The sequence below is a fragment of the Arachis hypogaea genome, chromosome 18 (assembly GCF_003086295.3).
Source record: "Arachis hypogaea cultivar Tifrunner chromosome 18, arahy.Tifrunner.gnm2.J5K5, whole genome shotgun sequence".
Lineage (NCBI taxonomy): Eukaryota > Viridiplantae > Streptophyta > Magnoliopsida > Fabales > Fabaceae > Arachis > Arachis hypogaea.
Genome location: NC_092053.1, coordinates 84,306,454 through 84,329,747, shown reverse-complemented (window position 1 = coordinate 84,329,747; position 23,294 = coordinate 84,306,454). Strand labels below are relative to the sequence as shown.

At 38.6% G+C, this 23,294-nt stretch overlaps 1 non-coding gene across 1 annotated transcript; it reads left to right on the top strand.

Moving 5' to 3' along the window:
- The first annotated feature begins 7,347 nt into the window (after positions 1 to 7,347).
- On the top strand, positions 7,348 to 7,455 carry LOC112773340 (small nucleolar RNA R71). Its single transcript, XR_003187896.1, has one exon. It is a non-coding gene; the product is annotated as a small nucleolar RNA R71 (small nucleolar RNA).
- Positions 7,456 to 23,294: the final 15,839 nt, after the last annotated feature.

Sequence of the window (23,294 nt, the reverse complement as noted above, 5' to 3'; positions counted from 1 at the left end):
CAGGAATACTATGCCTGAGACACACCCCATGAGACTGGTTAAATAAAAAGATCCTAATAAGAAAAAGGAAAAGAACAATAAAGGTTAAAAAAATAAAAGAAAAAGAGTAAGCAATAAGGCTAGGCACCAATGGTTTTAATCTTGAGACATGTGTCTGTGGTGCTCCTGTGTGAGGGATCTACTTGGATGAATAAGCTCTTAGGGGTGCCTTATCACTTGGTAACTTGGGTTAACTAACCCGGGATTATCAGCTGAAAGTCCACTATCAAGAGTAACCCTCACTACAGAGTATTTAATAACCCAAAGAGGTGCTGGACACCAAGGTCTCAAGAAAAGAAAATAAATAAACTATGTGCCTGTGGTGTGTATGTATGAGGGAGAGACTTGACCAAGTAAGTCCTTAGGGGTGCTTCAACACCTAGCACCTTGAACCAACTGGTTCGGGAGTGTTGGCTGAAAGCTTATCTTAAAGAGTTGCCCCCTTACAGAACACTTAGATTAAGAACACAAATAAGTCCTGAAATAACAACAAAAGGATCAATAAATAAAAGTTTCATGGGATGCAATCACAGTGAGTATTCTAGGACATGATAAAGGTCTGAAAGCCAGAAATGAACCTAAGTTGCTATGCATGAAACCATCATAAAACCAGGGACATGACTTCCACAAGAATGACTCATTTCTCTTAGCATTCCTTTCATCATTCTCTTGTTCCAGTACTTGCTTAGAGACAAGCAAGCTTTAAGTTTGATTCATTATTGCCAGGGCATTTTGGCCAGATTCACTGACCTTTTCTTTACTGTTTTTAGGGTAGTTTCATGCATTTCCTTAGGAAATATGCTAGTTTTGGGTAGATATTCACTTACATCTTGATTCAAGTATACATTGTGCACTTTACATGATTTCATGAGGATTTTGCATCAATGTAAGGACAAATTGGATGTTGTACTTCCCATGAGTTGGACTAGAACTTTGATGCACTTTATTGCTTGATTTCAGGACAAAGGAAGCAAAGAAGAACCACATTAGTGGCTACGTTAGTAACACTAACGTTAACACTAACGTGGAATGGGAGTAACTTGCAAAGTTAATGAGAAAAGTGATTGCCAATAACGCTCTCGAAGCCATCATTACCCACGTTAAGAGTCACGTTAACTAAGTTAACATGAACTCTAACGTGGAAGTAAAGAAATGGAGCCAACGTTAGTGACACTTAACATTATCACTAACGTTGGACCAGGATCATGAGTGGCCACGTTAGAGTCCACGTTAACTTAGTTAACGTGGCCTCTAACGTTAAAGAAGAAAAGGGGGGAAGCCAACGTTAGTGACATTCAACATTGTCACTAACGTTGGCCAAGTCACACAAGGCCATGTTAACTTCCACGTTAACCTAGTTAATGTGGAAGCTAATGTGAAGAGACTAGGTGTCGACAACGTTAGTGACACTAAACATTGTCACTAACGTTGGAGATGGCTAGCATGGCCACGTTAGAAGCCACGTTAACCTAGTTAACATGGACTCTAACGTGGGAGCTAAGGGACACATTGGAACGTTAGTGACAATGTTAAGTGTCACTAACGTTCTCGAAGGTTGGCAAGCCTACGTTAAAAGAGCCACGTTTACTACGTTAACGTGGACTCTAACGTAGAGAAGGGGGAGGCTTCTCAACGTTATTGGGAAAGTTGAGTCCCAATAACGTGCGCGAAGGACAAAGAGGCAACGTTAGTGGCAACGTTTGTGCCACTAACGTTGAGGTTAACGTGGCTCTTACTTAGGTAAGGAACGTTAGTGAAAAAGTTGAATGTCATTAACGTTCTCGAACCCATATCTTCACTGAACGTTAACACCACTAACGTCCAGAGCTAAAGTCTCTGCCCACTCCACACTTTCTCTTTGCAAGTAAAGCTGAGCCCAATGAAGAAGAGAACTGTTTCAAACTCAAGATCCAAAGGCCCATACCCAAGACTTGAAGAATCAACTAGAAGAACAGAAGAGTAGTATATATAGGAGGAGCTTTGAATTATTTTAGAGAGTTGGAAAATAGAGGGAGCCTCTTGGCATAGAACTACTCTCTGTATTTTACTTTCTCTGCACTTCTAGTTTTCATGATGTATTCTCCATCCTTGTTTTCATTTTTCAGAGCTATGAACAACTAAACCCCTTTCATTGTGTTAGGGAGCTCTGTTGTAATTTGATGGATCAATTCTAGTTTTCATTATACTTCTTCTATCTTTTCTCTTGATTTTACTTGAAAGCTTTCGATCTTCATCCAATTGGGTAGTTATCTTGGAAAAGAAGCTATTCATACTTGGATCTCTTCTGAACCTTGAAAGAGGAATGAAGAGATCAAGCTAGAAATACTTTCTCATGCTGGACCAAATTGGGTTTGGATGGATATGTGACTAAAATCGTCCCAATACTTGGTTTGGGAAATGCATGTGGTATAATCAGTGACCATGCTTCATCTCTTCTCATGAGCAATTGACCAAGGAATTGGCTATTGATCAAGATTTGAGAGATTGAATTACAAGAAATTGTAATTCAATCACTTAAGATTGCCAAGGAGATCAATGAGTGCATTGATTGAGGAAGAGATGAAAATGAAATTGATCTGGAGAATGCAACATCTCCTAAGCCCAATGAACTCCCCATTTCTGATCTTACCCATTCTCTTTAATTTCTATTATTTACTTTTATGAGCAATTCCCCCATTCCCATTTACAATTCTGCAATTTACTTTCAGTCATTTACTTTCAGCTCTTTAATTCTAGCATTTACTTTTCTGTCAATTACCTTTCCGCCATTTTATTTTCTGCAATTCTCAACTCAAATTCTGGATTCGCTCAACTAGAACATTCTTCTAATTAAAGTTGCTTGATCAATCAATCCTTGTGGGATTCGACCTCACTCTATTGTGAGTTTTTACTTGACAACAAATTCGGTACACTTGCCGAAGGAAATTTGTTGCGAGACAAGTTTTCCGTGCATCAGCAAAGTATGGACTATTATATATTTCTGGAAAGCCCTAAATGTCTACCTTCCAACGCAATTGAGAGCGTGCCATTTGGAGTTCTGTAGCTCCAGAAAATCCACTTTGAGTGCAGGGAGGTCAGAATCCAACAGCATCTGCAGTCCTTCTTCAACCTCTGAATCTGATTTTTGCTCAAGTCCCTTAATTTCAGCCAGAAAATACCTGAAATCACAGAAAAACACACAAACTCATAGTAAAGTCCAGAAATGTGATTTTTATTTAAAAGCTAATAAAAATATACTAAAAACTAACTAAATTATACTGAAAACTATGTAAAAACAATGCCAAAAAGTGTATAAACTATCCGCTCATCACAACACCAAACTTAAATTGTTGCTTGTCCCCAAGCAACTGAAAACCAAATAGGATAGAAAGAAGAGAATATACTATAAATTCTAAAATATCAATGAAACTTATCTCCAATCAGATGAGCGGGACTTGTAGCTTTTTGCCTCTTGAATAGTTTTGGTATCTCACTTTATCCATTGAAGTTCAGAATGATTGGCATCTATAGGAACTCAGAGTTCAGATAGTGTTATTGATTCTCCTAGTTCAGTATGTTGATTCTTGAACACAGCTACTTTATGAGTCTTGGCCGTGGCCCTAAGCACTTTGTTTTCCAGTATTACCACCGGATACATAAATGCCACAGACACATAACTGGGTGAACCTTTTCAGATTGTGACTCAGCTTTGCTAAGGTCCCCAATTAGAGGTGTCCAGGGTTATTAAGCACACTCTTTTTTTGCTTTGGACGTTGACTTTAACCGCTCAGTCTCAAGTTTTCACTTGACACCTTCATGCCACAAGCACATGGCTAGGGACAGCTTGGTTTAGCCGCCTAGGCCAGGATTTTATTCCTTTAGGCCCTCCTATCCACTGATGCTCAAAGCCTTGGATCCTTTTTATTTACCCTTGCTTTTTAGTTTTAAGGGCTATTGGCTTTTTGCTCTTGCCTTTTGGTTTGAAGAGCTTTTGGCTTTTTCTGCTTGCTTTTTCTTTTTCTTTCTTTTTTTTTGCTATTTTTTTTTTCTGCAAGCTTTTGTATTCACTGCTTTTTCTTGCTTCAAGAATCATTTTTATGATTTTTCAGATTATCAAATAACATTTCTCCTTTTTCCTTATTCTTCAAGAGCCAACATATTTAACATTCATAAACATCAAATTCAAAAGACACATGCACTATTCAAGCATTCATTCCAAAAACAAAAAGTATTGTCACCACATCTAAATAATTAAACTAGTTTCAAGGATGAATTCGAAACCCTGTACTTCTTGTTCTTTTGTAATTAAAACATTTTTCATTTAAGAGAGGTGATGGAGTCATAGGACATTCATAGCTTTAGGACATAGACACTTAAACACTAATGATCATATAGTAAAGATACAAACATAATTAAACATGAAGCATGGAAACCGAAAATAGAAAATAAATAGACAAGGAGATTAAGGAATGAGTCCACCTTAGTAAGGGTGGCGTCTTCCTCTTCTTGAAGGACCAATGGTGCTTTTGAGATCCTCTATGTCTCTTCTTTGTCTTTGTTGCTCCTCCCTCATAGCTTTTTGATCTTCTCTAATTTCATGGAGGATGATGGAATGCTCTTGGTGCTCTACCCTTAGTTGTCCCATGTTGGAACTTAATTCTCCTAGGGAGGTGTTGATTTGCTCCCAATAGTTTTGTGGAGGAAAGTGCATCCCCTGAGGCATCTCAGGGATTTCAAGGTGAGGAATTTTCTCACACTCTTGCTGAGGTCCATGAACACTTATTTGCTCCATCCTTTTCTTAGTGATGGGTTTGTCCTCTTCAATGAGGTGTCTCTGGCCTTAGGTTCCATAAATGGTTATGGAAAAACAAAAAGCAATACTTTTTCCACACCAAACTTAAAATGGTTGCTCGTCCTCGAGCAAAAGAAGAAAGCAAGAATGAGAAGAAGAAGAGATGGAGAAGATGGAGGTGTGTGAATGGTTCGGCCAGGGGGGTTTAGGTGGTAATGATGTGTGAAAAGGAAAGAGTGATGGTTTGAATTTGAGTGGGTGGGTGTAGGTGGGTTGTATGATGGTTTTGGAGGAGTAATGGAGGTGATTGGTGAAGGGTATCTGTGGAAGAGATTTATGAAAAGGTGTGAAGAGGAGAGAAGAAGTGGTGGGGATCCTGTGGGGTCCACAGATCCAGTGGGGCCAAGGACTTAATAGCCCTGCTCCAACTAGGCGTGTAAAATGCCCTTGCTGTGCAATTCTGGCGTTTAACGCCAGACTACTGCTTGTTTCTGGCGTTAAACGCCCAAATGTAGCCTGTTTCTGGCGTTTAACGCCAGGCAGATGCTTGTTTCTGGTGTTAAACGCCAGCTTGGTGCTTGTTTCTGGCGTTAAACACCAGATAGATGCTTGTTTCTGGTGTTTAAACGCCAGACTGCTCTCCTCCAGGGTGTGCTATTTTCAATGCTATTTTTCATTCTGTTTTTGATTTTTCAGTAGTTTTTGTGACTTCACATGATCATCAACCTAACAAAACACGAAATAACAAAAAGAAAATAAAATAGATATGATTAAATAACATTGGGTTGCCTCCCAACAAGCGCTTCTTTAGTGTCAATAGCTTGAGCATGAGCTCTCATGGAACCTCACAGATAATCAGAGCAAGGTTGGAACCTCCCAACACCAAAATTAGAGTTTGAATGTGGGGGTTCAACACCAAACTTAGAGTTTGGTTGTGGTCTCCCAACACCAAACTTAGAGTTTGACTGTGGGGGCTTTGGTTGACTCTGCAGTGAGTGAAGCTTTTCATGCTTCCTCTCCATGGTTACAGAAGGAGATCCTTGAGTTTTAACCACAAGGTTGTCCTCATTCAGTTGGAGGACCAACTCTCCTCTGTCCACATCAATCACAGCTCTTGTTGTGGCTAGGAAGGGTCTTCCAAGGATGATGGATTCATCCTCATCCTTCCCAATGTCTAGGATTATGAAATCAGTAGGGATGTAAAGGCCTTCAACCTTCACTAACACGTCCTCTAATTGTCCATAAGCCTATTTTCTTGAGTTGTCTGCCATCTCTAATGAGATTTTAGCAGCTTGCACCTCAAAGATCCCTAGTTTCTTGATTACAGATAGTGGCATTAAGTTTATTCCTGACCCCAGGTCACACAGAGCCTTCTCAAAGGTCATGGTGCCTATTTTGCAGGGAATTAGGAATTTACCAGGATCCTGTTTCTTTTGAGGTAATTTCTGCTTATCCAATGCATTCAGTTCATTGGTGAGCAAGGAAGGTTCATCTTCCCAAGTCTCATTACCAAATAATTTGGCATTCAGCTTCATGATTACACCAAGGTATTTAGCAACTTGCTCTTCAGTGATGTCTTCATCCTCTTCAGAGGAAGAATACTCATCAGAGCTCATGAAGGGCAGAAGGAGGTTCAATGGAATCTCTATGATCTCTAGATGAGCCTCGGATTCCTTTGGTTCCTCAAAGGGATACTCCTTATTGGTCACTGGACGTCCCAGGTGGTCTTCCTCACTAGGATTCACGTCCTCCTCTTCCCTTGTAGGTTCGGCCATGATGGTTAAATTAATGGCCTTGCACTTTCTCTTTGGATTCTCTTCTGTATTGCTTGGGAGAGTACTAGGAGGAGTTTCAGTGACTCTTTTACTCAGCTGGGCCATTTGTGACTCCAAATTTCTAATGGAGGACCTTGTTTCATTCATGAAACTCACAGTGGTCTTGGATAGATCAAAGATTATATTTGCTAAGCTATATGGACTCTGCTCAGAATTCTCTGTCTGTTGCTGAGTGGATGATGGGAAAGGCTTGCTATTGCTAAACTAGTTTCTTCCACCATTATTAAAGCCTTGTTGAGGCTTTTGTTGATCCTTCCATGAGAAATTTGGATGATTTCTCCATGAGAGATTATAGGTGTTTCCATAGGGTTCACCCATGTAATTCACCTCTACTATTGCATGGTTCTCAGGATCATAAGCTTCTTCTTCAGAAGATGCCTCTTTAGTATTATTAGATGATTCCTTCAATCCATTCAGACTCTGAGAGATCATATTGACTTGCTGAGTCAATATTTTATTCTGAGCCAATATGGCATTCAGAGTATCAATTTCAAGAACTCCCTTCCTCATAGGCGTCCCATTACTCACAGGATTCCTTTCAGAAGTGTACATGAACTGGTTATTTGCAACCATGTCAATGAGTTCTTGAGCTTCTGCAGGCGTTTTCTTTAGGTGAATGGATCCACCTGCAGAATGGTCTAATGACATCTTTGATAATTCAGACAGACCACCATAGAATATATCCAGGATGGTCCATTCTGAAAGCATGTCAGAAGGACACTTTTTGGTTAATTCCTTGTATCTCTCCCAAGCTTCATAGAGGGATTCACCTTCCTTCTGTCTGAAGGTTTTAACATCCACTCTAAGCTTGCTAAGCTTTTGATGAGGAAAGAACTTGGCTAAGAAAGCCATGACCAGCTTATCCCAAGAGTTCAGGCTATCCTTAGGTTGAGAGTCCAACCATATTCTAGCTCTGTCTCTTACAGCAAACGGGAAAAGCATAAGCCTGTAGACCTCGGGATCAACCTCATTGGTCTTAACAGTATCACAGATATGCAAGAATTCAGTTAAGAACTGAAAGGGATCTTCGGATAGAAGTCCATAAAACTTGCAATTCTATTGCATCAGAGAAACTAGTTGAGGTTTCAGCTCAAAATTGTTTGCTCCAATAGCAGGGATTGAGATGCTTCTTCCATGTAAATTGGAATTAGGTGCAGTAAAGTCACCAAGCATCTTCCTTGCATTGTTGTTATTTTTGGCCATGTCTCCTTCTTTTTCGAAAATTTCTGTTAGATTTTCTCCAGAGAGTTTTTCTTTAGCTTCCCTTAGCTTCCTCTTTAGAGTTCTTTCAGGTTCCGGATCAGCTTCAACAAGAATGTTCTTGTCCTTGTTCCTGCTCATATGAAAAAGAAGAGAACAGAAAATATGGAATCCTCTATGTCACAGTATAAAGATTCCTTTATATGAGTAGAAGAAGATATGAATAGAAGAAGGAGAATCCAAACACAAGGGTGAGGAGTAGGTTCGAATTCTTAGATGAAGAGGGGTGTTAGTAAATAAATAAATAAATAGAAGGAGGTGAGGGAGAAGAATTTTCGAAAATTAGATAAAATAAAATAAAAGTATTTTTTGTTTTTAAATTAGAATTTAAAATTAGAAATTCGAAAATTAAGAAAGGAAAAATTAAATCAAATTAAATTAAATTTAAAACAATTAGTTAATTTAAAAGGAAATTTTAGAAAAAGGGGAAGGTGATTTTCAAAAATTAGAAAGAGAGAGTTAGTTAGGTAGTTTTAAAAAAGATATGAATCAAACAAAAAGATAAGATTAATTGAAAAGGATTTGAAACTTAATTTTTGAAAAGATAAGAAGTTAGAAAAGATTTTGAAATTAATTTTGAAAAAGATGTGATTAAAATTTGTTTTGAAAAAGATTTGAAAGAGAAATTTAAAAAGATTTGATTTTGAAATTAAAGTGGATTACTTGACTAACAAGAAACTAAAAAGATATGAGTCTAGAGTTTAAAGATTGCACCTTTCTTACTAGGTAAGTAACAAACTTAAAAATTTTTGAATCAATCACATTAATTGTTAGCATTAATTTTTTGAAAATATGAAAGAAAAAGATTTTGGAAATCAATTTGAAATTTTCGAAAATCATAAAAGAAAAATGAAAAAGATTTCATTTTTGAAAAAGATTTGAAAAAGATAGGATTTTTAAATTGAAAATTTAATTTGACTCATAAGAAATAACAAGATTTTAAAAATTTTTTAAAAAGTCAACTCAAATTTTCAAATTTGATGAGAAGAAAAAGGGAAAGATATTTTTTTGGTTTTTGAATTTTTAATGATGAAAGAGAAAAACAACAAAAAGACTCAAAACATGAAAATTATGAATCAAAACAACTAATGCATGCAAGAACACTTTGAATGTCAAGATGAACACCAAGAACACTTCGAATATCAAGATGAACATCAAGAACATATTTTTGAAAAATTTTTAAGAAAAGAAAAACATGCAAGACACAAAACTTAAAAATTTTTATTCTTTAGACACTAATAATTCAAGAATGCATATGAAAAAGAAGAAAAGACACAAAACATAAAAATGCAAAGATCAAACAAAGCAATTCATCAAGAACAACTTGAAGATCATGAAGAACATATGCATGAGTTTTCGAAAAATGCAAGAAAGAGATAAACATGCAATTGACACCAAACTTAAAAACTGACAAAAGACTTAAACAAGAAACATCAAATTTTTGGTTTTATGATTTTATAAAATTTTTTTGGATTTTTCGAAAATTAATTGCAAAAAGAAAAATAAGGATTTCAAAATTTTTAATGAGAATTCTAAAGCTCTAGTCCAGGAATTAGACATGGCTTACTAGCCAGCCAAGCTTTCAGTGAAAGCTCCGGTCCAAAACACTAGACATGGCTAATGGCCAGCCAAGCTTCAGCAGAATATTACGTTCAACAGCTAATTTGCTAAGAAAGACAAATAAGCTCTTCTCTTGAGAATAAGTGAAACCTCGGTCCAAAAGATTAGACATGGCTTAACAGCCAGCCAGGATTCAACATATCTATTGAAACTCTAGAATTCCTTCTTAAAAATTCTGAAGAACATAAATTAAATTTTTTTTTTTCGAAAATAAGAAATAAAAAGCTTAAAATAAAAATAAAATTACCTAATCTGAGCAACAAGATGAACCGTCAGTTGTCCAAACTCGAACAATCCCCGGCAACGGCGCCAAAAACTTGGTGCGCAAAAATCGTGACGGTTCCATTCCTTGGTAACGGCGCTAAAAACTCAATACGCACGTTCATACTCTTAGTTCTTTGTCACAACTTCGCACAACTAACCAGCAAGTGCACTAGGTCGTCCAAGTAATAAATCTTACGTGAGTAACGGTCGATCCCACGGAGATTGTCGGCTTGAAGCAAGCTATGGTCACCTTGTAAATCTCAGTCAGGCAGATTCAATTGATTATAGAGATTTAATAATTAAAAGATAAATAAAATATAAAATAAAGATAGTGATACTTACGTAATTCATTGGTGAGAATTTCAGATAAGCGTATAGAGATGCGTTCATTCCTCTTGAACCTCTGCTTTTCTATTATCTTCATCCAATCATTCATACTCCTTTCTATGGCAAGTTGTATGTTAGGTGTCACCATTGTCAATGGCTATATCCTGTCCTCTCAATGAAAATGGTCCAATACGCTGTCACTGCATGGCTAATCATCTGTCGGTTCTCGATCATACTAGAATAGGATCCATTGATCCTTTTGCGTCTGTCACTACGCCCAACACTCGCGAGTTTGAAGCTCGTCGCAACCATCCCTTCCCAGATCCTACTCGGAATACCACAGACAAGGTTTAGACTTTCCGGATCTTAAGAATGGCCGTCCATGGATTCTAACTTATACCACAAAGATTCTGATTAAGGAATCCCAGAGATACTCATTCAATCTAAGGTAGAACGGAAGTGGTTGTCAGGCACACGTTCATAGGTTGGGAATGATGATGACTGTCACGATCATCACATTCATATTGAAGTGCAAATGAATATCTTAGAATCGGAATAAGCTTGAATTGAATAGAAAAAAATAGTACTTTGTATTAATGCATGAGGAACAGCAGAGCTCCACACCTTAATCTATGGTGTGTAGAAACTTTACCGTTGAAAATACATAAGTGATGAAGGTTCAGGCATGGCCGAATCGCCAGCCCCCAAACGTGATCAAAGGATCAAAAGATGTTCCAAAGATATCCAAAGATGTAAATACAATAGTAAAAAGTCCTATTTATGCTAAACTAGTTACTAGGGTTTATAGAAATGAGTAAATGATGCAGAAATCCACTTTCGGAGGCCACTTGGTGTGTGCTTTGGCTGAGCATTGAGCTTTACACGTATAGAGGCTTCTCTTGGAGTTGAACGCCAGTTTGTAACCTATTTCTGGCGTTTAACTCCACTTTGCAACCTGTTTCTGGCGTTTAACTCCATAATGCAGTATGGAACTGGCGTTGAACGCCAGTTTACATCATCTAAACTCAGGAAAGTATGGACTATTATATATTTTTGAAAAGCCCTGGATGTCTACTTTCCAACGCAATTAAGAGCGTGCCATTTGGAGTTCTGTAGCTCCAGAAAATCTACTTTGAGTGCAGAGAGGTCAGAATCCAACAGCATCTGCAGTCCTTCTTCAACCTCTGAATCTGATTTTTGCTCAAGTCCCTCAATTTCAGCCAGAAAATACTTGAAATCACAGAAAAACATAAAAACTCATAGTAAAGTCCAGAAATGTGAAGAAGCGCTTATTGGGAGGTGACCCAATCTTATTTTTCTATGTTAATTACTTTTTCATTTCATTTTCCATTATTATTTTATGTTTTCTTTAGGTTGATGATCATGTGGAGTCATAAAAACAGCTGCAGAATTAAAGCAGAATAAAAAATAGCATCAACAATAGCACACCCTGGAGGACAGACTTATGGGCGTTTAAACGCCAATAAGAGTAGCAGAATGGGCATTAAACGCCCAGTCTGGCACCATTCTGGGCGTTTAATGCCAGAAAGAAGCAACAAGCTGGCGTTTAACACCAAAATAGAGCACCAAGTTGGCGTTAAACGCCAGAGAGGGAAGAAAAATTGGCATTAAACGCCAGAAACAGGCTGCAACCTGGCGTTTAATGCTAGAATTGCACTCTAAGGGCGTTTTGCACGCCTAAATGGAGCAGGGATTAGAAGTCCTTGACCCCTCAGGATCTGTGGACCCCACAGGATCCCCACCAACCTCAACTCATTCTCTCTTCCCCAGGATCCCCACCTACCTCACCATTCAAATTCAAACCATTCCCCTCCCAAACCCACCCATTCACACAACTCCATCTCCTCCACTTCTCCTTCTACTCCCTTCTTTCTTCTTTTGCTCGAGGACGAGCAAAACTTTTAAATTTGGTGTGGAAAAAAAGCGTTGCTTTTTATTTTTTCATAACCATTTATGGCACCTAAGGCCAGAGAAACCTCTAGAAAGAGGAAAAGGAAGGCAGTTGCTTCCACCCCCGAGTCATGAGAGATGAAGAGGTTCATCTCAAGGGTCCATAGTTCAGTGGTAGAGCATTTGACTGCAGATCAAAGAGCGATGAGGGAGGAGCAACAAAGGCAAGGAGGAGACATAGAGGAGCTCAAGAGCACCATTGGTTTTTCAAGAGGAAGAAGACGCCACCCTCACTAAGGTGGACCCATTCCTTAATCTCCTTGTCTATTTATTTTTCTATTTTCGGTTTTGAGCTTTATGTTTGACTATGTTTTGTGTCTTTACTACATGATCATTATTGTCTAGTGTCTATGCCTTAAAGTTATGAATGTCCCATAAATCCTTCACCTTTCTTAAATGAAAAATGTTCCTAATTACAAAAGAACAAGAAGTACATGAATTTCAATTTTTATCTTGAAATTAGTTTAATTATATTGATATGGTGGCAATACTTTTTGTTTTCTGAATGAATGCTTGAACAGTGCATATTTTTTATAGTGGAGTTTATAAATGTTAAATTTCTTGGCTCTTGAAAGAATGATGAAAAAGAGAAATGTTATTGATAATCTGAAAAATCATAAAATTGATTCTTGAAGCAAGAAAAAGTAGTGAATAACAAAGCTTGCAAAAAAAAATGAGTGGCAAAAATTAAAAAAAAAAAGAAAAAGAAAAAGCAAAAAAAAAGCCAATAGCCCTTAAAACCAAAAGGCAAGGGTAAAAAGGATCCAAGGCTTTGAGCATTAATGGATAGGAGGGCCCAAGGAAATAAAATCCAGGTCTAAGCGGCTAAATCAAGCTGTCCCTAACCATGTGCTTGTGGCATGAAGGTAGAAGTGAAAAGCTTGAGAGTGAGTGGTTAAAGTCGTGATCTAAAGCAAAAAGAGTGTGCTTAATAACTCTGGACACCTCTAACTGGGGACTTCAGCAAAGCTAAGTCACAATCTGAAAAGGTTCACACAGTTATGTGTCTGTGGCATTTATGTATCCGGTGGTAATACTGGAAAACAAAGTGCTTAGGGCCACGGCCAAGACTCATAAAGTAGCTGTGTTCAAGAATCAACATACTAAACTAAGAGAATCAATAACACTATTTTAATTCTAAGTTCCTATAGATGCCAATCATTCTGAACTTCAAAGGAAAATGTGAGATGCCAAGACTGTTTAGAAGCAAAAAGCTACAAGCCCCGCTCATCTAATTAGAACTAAGCTTCATTGATATTGTGAGATTTATAGTATATTCTCTTCTTTTTATCCTATTTTGTTTTCAGTTTCTTGGGGACAAGCAACAATTTATGTTTGGTGTTGTGATGAGCGGATAATTTATACGCTTTTTGGCATTGTTTTTAGGTAGTTTTTAGTATATTTTATTCACTTTTTATTATATTTTTATTAGTTTTTATTCAAAATTCACATTTCTGGACTTTAGTATGAGTTTGTGTGCTTTGTTTGTGATTTCAGGTATTTTCTGGCTGAAATTGAGGGACCTGAGCAAAAATCTGATTAGGAGGCTGAAAAAGGACTGCAGATGCTGTTGGATTCTGACCTCCCTGCACTCGAAATGCATTTTCTGGAGCTACAGAAGCCCAATTAGTGCACTCTCAATTGCATTGAAAAGTAGACATCTTGGGCTTTCCAGCAATATATAATAGTCCATACTTTGCCCGAGTTGAGATCACGCAAACTGGCATTTAACGCCAAGTTTCTACCCTATTCTGGCGTTAAATGCCAGAATTGGCGTAAAAACTGGAGTTAAACGCCAGAAACAGGCAGCAACCTGGTGTTTAACTCCAAGAAAACTCTCTACACATGGAAGCTTTAATGCTCAGCCCAAGTACACACCAAGTGGGTCCTGGAAGTAGATTTCTGCACTATCTATCTTAGTTTACCCATTTTCTGTAAACCTAGGTTATTAGTTTAGTATAAAAACTACTTTTAGAGATTTATTTTAAAACCTCATGACATTTTACACATTTCATATTTTATCTTTGACGGCATGAGTCTCTAAACCCCATGGTTGTGGGTGAGTAGCTCTGCTGTGTCTCGATGGATTAATGCAATTACTACTATTTTCCATTCAATCATGTTTGTTTCTATTCTAAGATATCCACTCGCACTTCAACATGATGAATGTGATGATTCATGACACTCATCACTATTCTCAACCTATGAACGCGTGCCTGACAACCACTTCTGTTCTACCTTAGATTGAGTGTGTATCTCTTTGGTTCCTGATTCACGAGTTTGATTGCCTCTCCTGACAAAAGAGCATTCGAATCTGTGAGATCGGAGTCTTCATGGTATAAGCTAGAATCAATTGGCAGCATCCTTAAGATCCAGAAAGTCTAAATCTTGTCTGTGGTATTCCGAGTAGGATCCGGGAAGGGATGACTGTGATGAGCTTCAAACTAGCGAGTGTTGGGCGTAGTGACAGACGCAAAAGGATCAATGGATCCTATTCCAACATGAGTGAGAATCGACAGATGATTAGCCGTGCGGTGACAGCGCATTTGGACCATTTTCACTGAGAGGATGGACGGTAGCCATTGACAACGGTGATCCCCCAACATACAGCTTGCCATGGAAGGAGCCTTGTGTGCGTGAAGAAGAAGACAGTAGGAAAGCAGAGATTCAGAAGACAGAGCATCTCCAAAACCTCAACTTGTTCTCCATTATTGCATAACAAGTATTATTTAATCCATGTTCTTTTACTCATTCCAATTAAAACTGAGAATTATTATTGATTTCCTGACTAAGAGTTACAAGATAACCATAGCTTGCTTCAAGTCGACAATCTCTGTGGGATCGACCCTAACGCACGTAAGGTATTACTTGGACGACCCAGTGCACTTGCTGGTTAGTTGTGCGGAATTGCAAAAGTGTGATTGTGATTTCGTGCACCAAAGGCCATCACACTCAGGAGTGGGAAGGAACTAAAAGAAACCTCAAAGGCAACACAAGGGAAAAAAATGGATGAAAGCCCAAAAGATGAAGAGGAAACACAAACACCTACCCCCAACCCACTCCAAGAAAAAGAAGTCCTGAGGCCATATGTCCTAAAAGCTCCTTACCCTCAACGATTATTGAAGAATGAAAAGGACAACCAATTCTCTAGATTCTTAGAGGTTTTCAAGAGACTACAGATCAATATTTCCTTTGCTGAAGCATTAGAGCAAATGCCACTCTATGCTAAGTTGTTGAAGGAGTTAATGACCAAGAAGAGAAGTTGGAGAAATGATGAAACTATGGTGTTAACCGAGGAATGTAGTGCCATCATCCAACAAAAACTACCTTAGAAATTGAAGGACACTGGTGATGACAAGTCATCTTATGCTAGTTTTACAAGTAGTTTTCATTTGTTTCATTAGGTTTTATGTACTTTCTTGCACAATAAGTAAGTGATTGGAGTGGAATTTCATGGTTATTTTGAATCAATCAAACATCATTTATTTTACACAAAATCATAAGGTTTATGATAGAATTAATTGATTTTATGAATGATGCAAAGATCTTATGATTTTGGTGAGACTTTGATTGCTTGTTTGGTTGCTTAAAGGTGAAGAAATGAAGAAATGGAGAAATGAAGAATCAGGGAAGCGTTGTATTTAGAAAAGGAATGCCATGCTCAAAAAGAGTATGGGTAGCGTTCAAAAAGTGAGCGTGGCACTCTCTAAGTCACCTTTTTCGTGACTTGCAAGCTTGGGTGAGGAAGCTCGTGCCATCCTCACTAAGGCACGCTCAAATATTGAGTGCAGCGCTCAACCAAGGGAGCGCTAGGCAGTGCTCAAATTTGGAATGCAGCGCTCACATGGAGAGTACTAGGAGAGCGCCCATTCATACACTACGCATAGTGCTCAAGGAAGCAAACGTAGCACTCAGCAATAGCGCACCAAGAGAGAGCACTCATTAGGAGAGCGCAGCGCTCAAAAAGAGAGCGCTAGAGAAGCCAACCCGGGCACCAAATTGGGCACTAAAGGAGTGAACATGGAGTTCACAAAGTGAACTGATAGCACGGAAACTTGTCTCTCAACAATTTTCCTTCGGTAAGTATACCGAATTGTCGTCAAGTAAAAACTCACAATAGAGTGAGATCGAATCCCACAGGGATTGATTGGTCAAGCAACTTTAATTAGAGAAATGTTCTAGTTGAGCGAAGCAGAACTTGGTTTGAGAGTTGCAGGAAGTTAAATGGCGGGAAAGTAAATAGCAGAAAATGTAAATACTGGAAGTAAAGAGCTGAAAGTAAATGACGGAAAGTAAATTGCAGAATTGTAAATGGGAATGGGGAAGATGCTCATAAAAGTAAATTGCAGAAATTAAAGAGAATGGGTAAGATCATAAATGGGTGTTCATTGGGCTTAGGAGATGTTGCATTCTCCGGATCAAGTTCATTTTTATCTCTTCCTCAATCAATGCATTCATTGATCTCCTTGGTAATCTTAAGTGATTGAATTCCAATTCCTTGGTAATTCAATCTCTCAAATCTTAATCAATTGCCAATTCCTTGGTCAATTGCTCATGAGAAGAGATGAAGTATGGTCACTGATTATACCACATGTATTTCCAAATCAAAGTGTTGGTAGGATTATATGTCACTATATCCATCCAAACCCCAATTTGTTCTAACATGAGAAAGCATTTCTAGCATGATCTCTTCATTCCTCTTCCAAGGGTTAGAAGAGATCCAAGTATGAATAGCTTTTTTTCCAAGATAACTACCCAATTGGATGAAGATTGAAAGCTTTCTAGTAAAATCAAGAGAAAAGATAGAAGAAGAGTAATGAAAACTAGTATTGATCCATCAAATTACAACAGAGCTCCCTAACCCAATGAAAGGGGTTTAGTTGTTCATAGCTCTGGAAATGGAGAACAAAGATGGAGAATACATCATGAAAACTAGAACTAGAAGTGCAGAGAAAGTAAATTATACAGAGAGTAGTTTTCAATTTCCCATCCCCCAAAAGTTGCTTTCTAATTCAAAACTACCCCTATATATACTACTCTTCTGATCTTCTAGTTGGTTCTTCAAGTCTTGGATATGGGCCTTTGGATCTTGAGTTTGAAGCAGTTATACTCTTCAGTGGGCTTAGCTTTACTTGCAGAGAGAAAGTGTGAAGTATGCAGGGTGTTTAGCTCAAGACGTTAGTGGCGTTAACGTTAAGTGAGAGTGTGGGTTCGAGAACATTAGTGGCAATCACCTTTTTCACTAACGTTCCTGACCCAGGGATGATCCACGTTAACTTCAACGTTAGTGGCACCAACGTGACCACTAACGTTGCCTCTTGGTCCTTCGCACACATTATTGGGGCTCACCTTTTTCAATAACGTTGAGAGTCCTCCCTTCCCCTTATGTTAGAGTCCACGTTAGCTTAGTTAACGTGGCTCTTAACGTAGGCTTGCCAATCCTTCGAGAACGTTAGTGACACTTACCTTTGTCACTAACGTTCCAAGGTGCCCCTTCTTCCTACGTTAGAGTCCACGTTAACTAAGTTAATGTTGCTTCTAACTTGGTAATGATAGCCATCTCCAACGTTAGTGACAAAGGTGAGTGTCACTAACGTTGGCTCATCATCCTATCCTCAATGTTAGGTTCCACGTTAACTAAGTTAACGTGGGAGTTAACGTGGCTCATGGTGGCTCATTGTGGCTCATTCCAACATTAGTGACAAAGGTGAGTGTCACTAACGTTGGCGATTGTTGGCTTTCTCTACGTTAGCTTCCACGTTAACTAAGTTAATGTGGGAGTTAACATAGCTCAAGGTGGCTTGGCCCAACGTTAGTGACAATGATGATTGTCACTAACGTTGGCCACTCTTTTGCTTCCCAACGTTAGAGTCCACGTTAACTAAGTTAACGTAGAGGCTAACGTGGCCAATATGAGCTTGGTCCAACGTTAGTGACAAAGGTGAGTGTCACTAACGTTGGCTCCACTTTCTTTCTTCCACGTTAGAGTTCACGTTAACTTAGTTAACGTGAAGTTCACGTTAACTTAGTTAACGTGAAGTTCACGTTAACTTAGTTAACGTGACTCTTAACGTGGGCTATAATGACTTCGAGGACGTTATTGGCGATTACTTTTCTCATTAACGTTGCAAGCTAGCTCCCATTCCACGTTAGTGGTCATGTTAGTTAGACTAACGTGGCTGCTAACGTGGTTCTTTCTTGCTTCCTTTGTCCTGAAATCAAGCAATAAAGTGCATCAATGTTCTAATCCACATCTTGAGACCTGCATCATCTAATTTGTCATATAATTCATGCATAATTCTCATAAAACCATGTAAAGTGCACCATGTTTTCTCGAAAACTTGCTTATTTCCTAAGAAAATGCATGAAACTACCCTAAAACAGTAAAGAAAAGGTCAGTGAAACTGGCCAAAATGCCCCGACATCACAACACCAAACTTAAAGCTTGCTTGTCCCTAAGCAAGTACTGGAACAAGAGAATGATGAATGAAATGCCAAGAGAAATGAGTCATTATTGTGGAAGTTATGTCCTTGGTTTTATGGTGGTTTCATGCATAGCAACTTAGGTTCATTCCTTCACTGGCTTTCAGACCTTTATCATGTCCTGGAATACTCACTTGACTGCACCTTATGAAACTTTTATTCATTGATCCTTTTTGTCATTTCAGGACTTATTTGTGTTCTTAGACTTGGTGCTCTGTGAGGGGGCGACTCTTTAAGATAAGCTTTCAGCCAGCACTCCCGAACCAGTTGGTTCAAGGTGCTAGGTGTTGAGACACCCCTAAGGGCTTACTCCCTCAAGTCTCTTTCCCCCATACATACACACCACAGGCACATGGTTTGTTATTTTCTTTCTTGAGACCTTGGTGTCCAGCACCTCTTTGGGTTACTAAGCGTTCTGTAGCAAAGGTTACTCTTGATAGTGGACTTTCAGCTGATAATCCCGAGTTAGTTAACCCAAGTTACCAAGTAATAAGGCACCCCTAAGAGCTTATTCATCCAAGTAAATCCCATACACAGGAACACCACAGACACTTGCCCCAAGATTCAAACCCTTGGTGCCTAGCCTTATTTCTTACTCTTTTTCTTTTATTCTTTAACTTTCATTTTTCTTTCCCTTTTTCTTATTGGGATCTTGTTATTCAGCTAGTCTCATGGGGTGTGTTTCAAGCATATGATTCAGGACAGATAGTTGCCTTCCCACCTTATTAGTGAACCAACTTAGCTAATCTATTACCACACCACAAATCTAGGAACTTACTCCACAATATGAATTCCACTCTGGTCTTTGATAACACACATTCTCTTTTTATTTGATTAAAAAGGGGACAAGCGTACCAATAAGCAAGGTGAAGATGCAGCAGGTATCGTGGACAACACACATATGACAAAAGCAATAAAAACAAACATTAAATTCTAATGAGTTAAACAAATGAGTAACTATTAATCAAGGGCACCTTGGGACTTCCAATTTTTTTTTTTTAGCATTTCAAGTATATGGAATTAAGTAACAATACGACCTTCGGGTGATGGTTTCTAGCTGTCCCCTTGTTGTCATCATCCATAGTTTTTGCTCCTTCACTTCCTCGGATGATGGTGCACCATTTTCTCAGAAGGCTCCTATAAAGTTATTGGAAGTTGCTTGTTCCCAAAGCACTTGAGAAATAGTTAGCTTGTATGTATGCTTGTGAATTTTTGAACTTAATTTGGTGTGTGAACACCAAACTTAGTTCCTTGCCTAGTACAACAGATTGCATACTTGTAGAGAGCCTCATACGTTGTTATTAACTAAGCAACTATTAACTAAAGACTAAACTACTGCTAAGTGGTTCCCCTGATTAGTTGGAGCTAGCATTTTGCCATTGGAGTGAGGTGTGATTCTAACTAATATCTTCGGTGGAACACCAAACTTAGAATTACACTTTCATTCTTGGATTGTTTTGGTGTGAAACACCAAACTTAGCTCCTTGTAATACAGGGGAAACAACTTGTGGTCTTTATTCAAATAACGACGAAAAAGAAACTACCTTAGGTTGAGTTGCCTCCCAACAAAGCGCTCTTTTAGCGTCGCTAGCTCGACGATCTGCCTCCATCAGGGTGGTTGGTAGTGTTTCAAGTCCTCCCCCCTTGCAGTAAATCTATCTCCATTGGCTTCATCAAGGATCTCCACATGTTCCAAGGAGAGAATTCTGTTGATGGTAAAAACTTTAGGTAGCTGAGATGGGATGGTGGGGAGATCAGGGGGAATGGCTGGGAAGTAAGCTGAGATTACTTTATCCCCTGGAGAGAAGTCCTCTGTGGGGATATTCTTGTTTCTCTACCTCCTTGGTACCTTCTTCTTTGTTCCTTTTGATGTTGCCTTGCTCTTTGTGCCCTCCTCTTCCAAAGAGATTTTGTTGCTGGTCTTATATAACTCTGGTGGTTTAGGTTCCTCTTGATTTTCCTTGAGCTGTGTCAGCTTCTGAACGCCTTGTTCATCAACTAAGCGGATTCCCAAATGTGCTGGTTGTGCTTCAGTGCCTATTTCTTCCTTCAGTATCTCACTGTGATCTTTGCTTGTTTCTTTGTTCTCTTGATCTGTTTCTTGTGAGGGCTTAAAAATATTAAAAGTGAGTTGTTCATCATGGATCCTCAAAATTAGCTCCCCTCGCTCTACATCTATAAGTGCTCTGGATGTAGCTAGGAATGGTCTTCCCAATATGATTGGGTGTAGGTGACTCTCTTCCATGTCCAATATGACAAGGTCTGTGGGAAGGAAGTATTTCCCAACCTTCACCAGTGCATTTTCAACCACTCCTACTGCTTGTTTTTGAGTTTTGTCAGCCAGCCTGATAACTACATCTGTGGGTATTATCTCATTGATCTGCAGCCTCTTCACAAGGGATAAAGGCATTAAGTTGATGCTTGCTCCCAAATCGCAGAGTTCTTTATCAAACATTGTTTCTCCTATAGCACAGGGGATGTAGAAACTCCCTCGGTCCTTCCTTTTTGTAGGCAACTCTGGTTGAATGAGAGCACTGCACTCCTTATTAATCACTATTGTTTGTCCTCCCTTGAGTGAGCTTTTCTTGGTTAGCAGCTTCTTCATATACTTGATGTATGATGGCATTTGTTGGAGAGCCTTGATGAATGGTATGTTTACATGGAGGGATGCAAACAGGTCCAGAAACCTTGAGTATATTCTCTTCTCTACAGCACCATTGAGTAATTGGGGAAAAGGTGCATAGAGTTTCAGCAGCTCCTTCTGTGTCAGCTCTTTTTGTGAAATTTTGGGTTCTTGGTGATCCTTTTCCTGTTTCTCTGCTGATGTCTCTCCAACTTGTTCTAACGGCTTGTTTTGCTTTTCCCCAGTGTCCTTATTACTTATAGTAACCATCTTGCAATCTTGCCATCTGACTTTCTTTGCTTCACCTCTCGAATTTTTCTCTGTGTCACTTGGGAAGCTATCAGTAGGTTTGGAAATCTTTTCAGGTAAGTATCCCACTTGAAATTCCAGCCTCTTGATGGTGTCTCCCTGGTTCTTGATACTAGCTCGCACCTCCTCTTTGAATACCTTATTATCTTGAATCTCTTTGCACATGCCTGACGTTAGGGTTTTTTACCAGTAAAGAGATTCATAGAAACAGTTGCGTTGTAGATATAGTCTCTAAACTGACAAAAATCCCTTCGTACAAACATTTTGGGTGTCACAAGTAACAAACCCCTTTAAAAATTGTTAACCGAGTATTCAAACCTCGGGTCGTCTTCTCAAGGAACTGCGAGGAAGTATGTTCTTATTATTGGCTATAAATGTTGTAATCGGGGTTTAGAAGATGAGAAGCAAGTAATTTAAATGACAAGTAAAGAAAATGGCAATTAAAATAAATAAATACTGTAAAGCAGACTTTTGGCAAGATAAGGGAAATTAGAGGTCCAACTTAGTTATCTCTCTCAACTATAATGAAAGTTGAATCTAAACTCCACTTGGTCAACCTTTACCAGGGCAAAGGAAAGTCAAGGGACTAATTAAATTGATCTCTGAATCCTATTTGTTTCCTAAGAAAAGGTTGGGATTACTTAAGTTTAGCTCAATTAGCAAGATAACGATTATCAATTATGTTGAGTTTAATAACTGTTGAGTTACTAAATTCTTAACCAGAATCAAAAGAGGAAAAAGTAAAATTGCTGGAATAATAAAAATATCCTTAGATGGGACATAATGATAACTTAAATCAAAGAGAACAATCATAAACTAAAAATACCTCAGTTATCATTAATTCAAATAGCAGTCTATAACATGGAAGAATTCTTAAATCAAATTATAATAATCAATTCAAATGTTAGAATAAATAAATAAAAGTAAAACTAAAATAAAAGAACATTAAACCTGGGATCCAGAGTTACTCTTAAAACAAGAAGAAATCCTAAATCCTAAAAGAGAGAGAGAGAAGATCTCCCTCTCAACTAAATCTAAATCATTGAAAACTAAAATTATGCGAGCTCTCTTTGAATGGATGCATTCCCACGCTTTATAACCTCTGGTCTATGCTGTCTGTACTTGGATCTGGGCCAAAAAGGGCTTCAGAATTCGCTGGGGGCGTATTCTGTAAATTCTGATACGTGGCCTCTGTAACGCGTCCGCGTGGGTCACGCGGTCGCGTCATTTGGAGCTTTTCCTTTCCACGCGGTCACGTCAGTCATGCGACCGCGTAATGTGTGTTCTGCTTAAGGCGCACGGTCACGTCAGTCATGCGGCCGCGTCACTGCTAATTCGTGCTTGGCACGCGATCGCGTCATCCATGCGATCGCGTGAATACCAATTTCCTTAAAGCTCTGTTTTGCTTTCTCCTTCCATTTTAGTATGTTCCCTTTTCCATCCTTTAAGTCATTCTGCCTTAGGAAATCTGAAACTATTCAACACACTGATCATGGCATCGAATGGAAACAAAGGTAATTAAAATAATTAATTTTTAACGCTTAGAAAACATGTTTTTCACAATATGACATAATAAGGAAGGGAAGGTAAGACCATGCAATTAATGTGAATAAGTAGGTGAAGAGTTGAATAAATCACTCTAATTAAGCACAAAAGAACTCATGAAATATGGGTTTATCAACCTCCCCACACTTAAACACTAGCATGTCCTCATGCTAAATCCAAGGTAAATAATTAAGGTTAAAGTGATGGAATGTTATGAAATGCAACCTATGCTAAATGCATCTACCTA